We start from the raw sequence: 6,691 nt of genomic DNA, 5'->3' as shown, positions 1-6,691 counted from the left end.
TACTATTTTTCTAGGAAATTCAACAAGATGCAGTGATGATGTGTTGTGAATCTTAAAGGCCTCGTAGAGCTGATTAATTTGACACTTTGTTTAAGGAATTTGGTCCTCATTTTCCGTAGTTACCGAGTTTCAGAGTATGAAAAGTCACAAAAGTTGTGTGTTCGAGTACACAAAGTACTATTTTTCTAGGAAATTCAACAAGATGCAAAGTTGATGTGTTGTGAATCTTAAAGGCCTCGTAGTGCTGATTAATTTGACACTTTGTTTAAGGAATTTGGTACTCATTTTCCGTAGTTATCGAGTTTTAGAGTTTGAAAAGTCACAAAAGTTGTGTGTTCGAGTACACAAAGTACTATTTTTCTTGGAAATTCAACAAGATGCAAAGTTGATGTGTTGTGAATCTTAAAGGCCTCGTAGTGCTGATTAATTTGACACTTTGTTTAAGGAATTTGGTACTCATTTTCCGTAGTTATCGAGTTTTAGAGTTTGAAAAGTCACAAAAGTTGTGTGTTCGAGTACACAAAGTACTATTTTTCTAGGAAATTCAACAAGATGCAGTGATGATGTGTTGTGAATCTTAAAGGCCTCGTAGAGCTGATTAATTTGACACTTTGTGTAAGGAATTTGGTCCTCATTTTCCGAAGTTATCGAGTTTCAGAATTTGAAAAGTCACAAAATTTATGTGTTCGAGAACACAAAGTACTATTTTTCTATGTAATTCAACAAGATGCAATGAGGATGTGTTGTGACATCTTAAAGGCCTCGTAGAGCTGATTAATTTGACATTTTGTTTAAGGAATTTGGTCCTCACTTTCCGTAGTTTTCGAGTTTCAGTATTTGAAAAGCCCCAAAAGTTGTGTGTTCGAGTACACAAAGTACTATATTTCTAGGAAATTCAACTAGACGCAAAGATGGTGTGTTGTGAATCTTAAAGGCCTCGTATAGCTGATTAATTTGACACTTTGTTTAAGGAATTTGGTCCAGATTTTCCGTAGTTATCGAGTTTCAGTATTTGAAAAGCCCCAAAATTTGTGTGTTCCAGTACACAAAGTACTATATTTCTAGGAAATTCAACTAGATGCAAAGATGATGTGTTGTGAATCTTAAAGGCTTCGTATAGCTGATTAATTTGAAACTTTGTTTAAGGAATTTGGTCCTCATTTTCCGTAGTTATCGAGATTCAGTATTTGAAAAGCCCCAAAAGTTGTGTGTTCGAGTACACAAAATACTATTTTTCTATGTAATTCAACAAGATGCAATGAGGATGTGTTGTGACATCTTAAAGGCCTCGTAGAGCTGATTAATTTGACATTTTGTTTAAGGAATTTGGTCCTCATTTTCAGTAGTTATCTAGTTTCTATATTTGAAAAGTCAGAAAAGTTGTTTGGTCGAGTACACAAAATACTATTTTTCTAGGAAATTCAACAAGGTGCAATGAGGATGTGTTGTGACATCTTAAAGGCCTCGTATAGCTGATTAATTTGACACTTTGTTTAAGGAATTTGGTCCTCATTTTCCGTAGTTATCGAGTTTCAGAGTATGAAAAGTCACAAAAGTTGTGTGTTCGAGTACACAAAGTACTATTTTTCTAGGAAATTCAACAAGATGCAGTGATGATGTGTTGTGAATCTTAAAGGCATCGTAGAGCTGATTAATTTGACACTTTGTTTAAGGAATTTGGTCCTCATTTTCCGTAGTTATCGAGTTTCAGAATTTGAAAAGTCACAAAATTTATGTGTTCGAGAACACGAAGTACTATTTTTCTAGGAAATTCAACAAGATGCAGTGATGATGTGTTGTGAATCTTAAAGGCCTCGTAGAGCTGATTAATTTGACACTTTGTTTAAGGAATTTGGTCCTCATTTTCCGTAGTTACCGAGTTTCAGAGTATGAAAAGTCACAAAAGTTGTGTGTTCGAGTACACAAAGTACTATTTTCCTAGGAAATTCAACAAGATGCAGTGACGATGTGTTGTGAATCTTAAAAGCCTCGTAGAGCTGATTAATTTGACACTTTGTTTAAGGAATTTGGTCCTCATTTTCCGTAGTTACCGAGTTTCAGAGTATGAAAAGTCACAAAAGTTGTGTGTTCGAGTACACAAAGTACTATTTTTCTAGGAAATTCAACAAGATGCAGTGATGATGTGTTGTGAATCTTAAAGGCCTCGTAGAGCTGATTAATTTGACACTTTGTTTAAGGAATTTGGTCCTCATTTTCCGTAGTTATCGAGTTTCTGAATTTGAAAAGTCACAAAAGTTGTTTTTTCGAGTACACAAAATACTATTTTTCTAGGAAATTCAACAAGATGCAGTGATGATGTGTTGTGAATCTTAAAGGCCTCGTAGAGCTGATTAATTTGACACTTTGTTTAAGGAATTTGGTCCTCATTTTCCGTAGTTATCGAGTTTCTGAATTTGAAAAGTCACAAAAGTTGTTTGTTCGAGTACACAAAATACTATTTTTCTAGGAAATTCAACAAGATGCAGTGATGATGTGTTGTGAATCTTAAAGGCCTCGTAGAGCTGATTAATTTGACACTTTGTTTAAGGAATTTGGTCCTCATTTTCCGTAGTTATCGAGTTTCTGAATTTGAAAAGTCACAAAAGTTGTTTGTTCGAGTACACAAAATACTATTTTTCTAGGAAATTCAACAAGATGCAGTGATGATGTGTTGTGAATCTTAAAGGCCTCGGAGAGCTGAATAATTTGACACTTGTTTAAGGAATTTGGTCCTCACTTTCCGTAGTTATCGAGTTTCAGAATTTGAAAAGTCACAAAAGTTGTTTGTTCGAGTACACAAAATACTATTTTTCTAGGAAATTCAACAAGGTGCAATGAGGATGTGTTGTGACATCTTAAAGGCCTCGTATAGCTGATTAATTTGACACTTTGTTTAAGGAATTTGGTCCTCATTTTCCGTAGTTATCGAGTTTCAGAGTTTGAAAAGCCCCAAAAGTTGTGTGTTCGAGTACACAAAATACTATTTTTCTTGGAAATTCAACTAGATGCAAAGATGAAGTGTTGTGAATCTTAAAGGCTTCGTATAGCTGATTAATTTGTAACTTTGTTTAAGGAATTTGGTCCTCATTTTCCGTAGTTATCGAGATTCAGTATTTGAAAAGCCCCAAAAGTTGTGTGTTCGAGTACACAAAGTACTATTTTTCTAGGAAATTCAACAAGATGCAGTGATGATGTGTTGTGAATCTTAAAGGCCTCGTAGAGCTGATTAATTTGACACATTGTTTAAGGAATTTGGTCCTCATTTTCCGTAGTTACCGAGTTTCAGAGTATGAAAAGTCACAAAAGTTGTGTGTTCGAGTACACAAAGTACTATTTTCCTAGGAAATTCAACAAGATGCAGTGACGATGTGTTGTGAATCTTAAAAGCCTCGTAGAGCTGATTAATTTGACACTTTGTTTAAGGAATTTGGTCCTCATTTTCCGTAGTTACCGAGTTTCAGAGTATGAAAAGTCACAAAAGTTGTGTGTTCGAGTACACAAAGTACTATTTTTCTAGGAAATTCAACAAGATGCAGTGATGATGTGTTGTGAATCTTAAAGGCCTCGTAGAGCTGATTAATTTGACATTTTGTTTAAGGAATTTCGTCCTCACTTTCCGTAGTTATCGAGTTTCAGAATTTGAAAAGTCATAAAAGTTGTTTGTTCGAGTACACAAAATACTATTTTTCTAGGAAATTCAACAAGATGCAGTGATGATGTGTTGTGAATCTTAAAGGCCTCGTAGAGCTGATTAATTTGACACTTTGTTTAAGGAATTTGGTCCTCATTTTCCGTAGTTATCGAGTTTCAGAAAATGAAAAGTCACAAAAGTTGTGTGTTCGAGTACACAAAGTTCTATTTTTCTTGGAAATTCAACTAGATGCAAAGTTGATGTGTTGTGAATCTTAAAGGCCTCGTAGTGCTGATTAATTCGAAACTTTGTTTAAGGAATTTGGTCCTCATTTTCCGTAGTTATCGAGATTCAGTATTTGAAAAGCCCCAAAAGTTGTGTGTTCGAGTACACAAAATACTATTTTTCTTGGAAATTCAACAAGATGCAAAGATGATGTGTTGTGACATCTTAAAGGCCTCGTAGAGCTGATTAATTTGACACTTTGTGTAAGGAATTTGGTCCTCATTTTCCGTAGTTACCGAGTTTCAGAGTATGAAAAGTCACAAAATTTATGTGTTCGAGTACACAAAGTACTATTTTTCTTGGAAATTCAACTAGATGCAAAGTTGATGTGTTGTGAATCTTAAAGGCCTCGTAGTGCTGATTAATTTGATATTTTGTTTAAGGAATTTGGTCCTCACTTTCCGTAGTTTTCGAGTTTCAGTATTTGAAAAGCCCCAAAAGTTGTGTGTTCGAGTACACAAAGTACTATATTTCTAGGAAATTCAACTAGACGCAAAGATGGTGTGTTGTGAATCTTAAAGGCCTCGTATAGCTGATTAATTTGACACTTTGTTTAAGGAATTTGGTCCAGATTTTCCGTAGTTATCGAGTTTCAGTATTTGAAAAGCCCCAAAATTTGTGTGTTCCAGTACACAAAGTACTATATTTCTAGGAAATTCAACTAGATGCAAAGATGATGTGTTGTGAATCTTAAAGGCTTCGTATAGCTGATTAATTTGAAACTTTGTTTAAGGAATTTGGTCCTCATTTTCCGTAGTTATCGAGATTCAGTATTTGAAAAGCCCCAAAAGTTGTGTGTTCGAGTACACAAAATACTATTTTTCTATGTAATTCAACAAGATGCAATGAGGATGTGTTGTGACATCTTAAAGGCCTCGTAGAGCTGATTAATTTGACATTTTGTTTAAGGAATTTGGTCCTCATTTTCAGTAGTTATCTAGTTTCTATATTTGAAAAGTCACAAAAGTTGTTTGTTCGAGTACACAAAATACTATTTTTCTAGGAAATTCAACAAGGTGCAATGAGGATGTGTTGTGACATCTTAAAGGCCTCGTATAGCTGATTAATTTGACACTTTGTTTAAGGAATTTGGTCCTCATTTTCCGTAGTTACCGAGTTTCAGAGTATGAAAAGTCACAAAAGTTGTGTGTTCGAGTACACAAAGTACTATTTTTCTAGGAAATTCAACAAGATGCAGTGATGATGTGTTATGAATCTTAAAGGCATCGTAGAGCTGATTAATTTGACACTTTGTTTAAGGAATTTGGTCCTCATTTTCCGTAGTTATCGAGTTTCAGAATTTGAAAAGTCACAAAATTTATGTGTTCGAGAACACGAAGTACTATTTTTCTAGGAAATTCAACAAGATGCAGTGATGATGTGTTGTGAATCTTAAAGGCCTCGTAGAGCTGATTAATTTGACACTTTGTTTAAGGAATTTGGTCCTCATTTTCCGTAGTTACCGAGTTTCAGAGTATGAAAAGTCACAAAAGTTGTGTGTTCGAGTACACAAAGTACTATTTTTCTAGGAAATTCAACAAGATGCAGTGATGATGTGTTGTGAATCTTAAAGGCCTCGTAGAGCTGATTAATTTGACACTTTGTTTAAGGAATTTGGTCCTCATTTTCCGTAGTTACCGAGTTTCAGAGTATGAAAAGTCACAAAAGTTGTGTGTTCGAGTACACAAAGTACTATTTTCCTAGGAAATTCAACAAGATGCAGTGACGATGTGTTGTGAATCTTAAAAGCCTCGTAGAGCTGATTAATTTGACACTTTGTTTAAGGAATTTGGTCCTCATTTTCCGTAGTTACCGAGTTTCAGAGTATGAAAAGTCACAAAAGTTGTGTGTTCGAGTACACAAAGTACTATTTTTCTAGGAAATTCAACAAGATGCAGTGATGATGTGTTGTGAATCTTAAAGGCCTCGTAGCGCTGATTAATTTGACATTTTGTTTAAGGAATTTCGTCCTCACTTTCCGTAGTTATCGAGTTTCAGAATTTGAAAAGTCACAAAAGTTGTTTGTTCGAGTACACAAAATACTATTTTTCTAGGAAATTCAACAAGATGCAGTGATGATGTGTTGTGAATCTTAAAGGCCTCGTAGAGCTGATTAATTTGACACTTTGTTTAAGGAATTTGGTCCTCATTTTCCGTAGTTATCGAGTTTCTGAATTTGAAAAGTCACAAAAGTTGTTTTTTCGAGTACACAAAATACTATTTTTCTAGGAAATTCAACAAGATGCAGTGATGATGTGTTGTGAATCTTAAAGGCCTCGTAGAGCTGATTAATTTGACACTTTGTTTAAGGAATTTGGTCCTCATTTTCCGTAGTTGTCGAGTTTCTGAATTTGAAAAGTCACAAAAGTTGTTTGTTCGAGTACACAAAATACTATTTTTCTAGGAAATTCAACAAGATGCAGTGATGATGTGTTGTGAATCTTAAAGGCCTCGTAGAGCTGATTAATTTGACACTTTGTTTAAGGAATTTGGTCCTCATTTTCCGTAGTTATCGAGTTTCTGAATTTGAAAAGTCACAAAAGTTGTTTGTTCGAGTACACAAAATACTATTTTTCTAGGAAATTCAACAAGATGCAGTGATGATGTGTTGTGAATCTTAAAGGCCTCGGAGAGCTGAATAATTTGACACTTGTTTAAGGAATTTGGTCCTCACTTTCCGTAGTTATCGAGTTTCAGAATTTGAAAAGTCACAAAAGTTGTTTGTTCGAGTACACAAAATACTATTTTTCTAGGAAATTCAACAAGGTGCAATGA

Source organism: Euwallacea fornicatus, unplaced genomic scaffold (assembly GCF_040115645.1).
Source record: "Euwallacea fornicatus isolate EFF26 unplaced genomic scaffold, ASM4011564v1 scaffold_69, whole genome shotgun sequence".
Taxonomy (NCBI): domain Eukaryota; kingdom Metazoa; phylum Arthropoda; class Insecta; order Coleoptera; family Curculionidae; genus Euwallacea; species Euwallacea fornicatus.
The sequence above is the reverse complement of the archived record's forward strand: the minus strand, read 5'-3'. Positions refer to the sequence as shown.